The sequence below is a fragment of the Plasmopara halstedii genome (genome assembly GCF_900000015.1).
Source record: "Plasmopara halstedii genome assembly, contig: Scaffold_1211, whole genome shotgun sequence".
NCBI classification, from domain to species: Eukaryota; Oomycota; class Peronosporomycetes; order Peronosporales; family Peronosporaceae; genus Plasmopara; species Plasmopara halstedii.
In genome coordinates, this window is record NW_020188126.1 from 528294 (window position 1) to 528537 (window position 244).

Genomic DNA, 244 nt, shown 5'->3' on the forward strand with positions numbered 1-244 from the left:
GATTCTTCTTTGAATGTGAAGGGGGTTTTCCTAAACATTTCATCCGGTTCCAACTTCGTGTGTTCGAAGAAATCAAACACACCTTTTTTAATCTGTTTTCCAAATTCTTCAAATTCAGGAATTTTTGGTAGCTTGTAAAAGAGACTTGCAATAGTGACTGGATGGTAAGCTTTCTCCAAAACGGATAATGGCGTCACAACCTTCGGTTTTGAGATGTCATTGTACTTATTCATATACATCAGAA

The 244-nt window shown here is 36.5% G+C and overlaps 1 protein-coding gene across 1 annotated transcript in view; it reads right to left on the minus strand.

Annotated features, from left to right (window-relative positions):
* Nucleotides 1-244, minus strand: part of PHALS_00788 (uncharacterized protein) — a gene marked incomplete at both ends in the record, with an annotated part of 1603 nt that overhangs the window by 834 nt on the left and 525 nt on the right. The gene's annotated exons all lie outside the window — the stretch shown is intronic.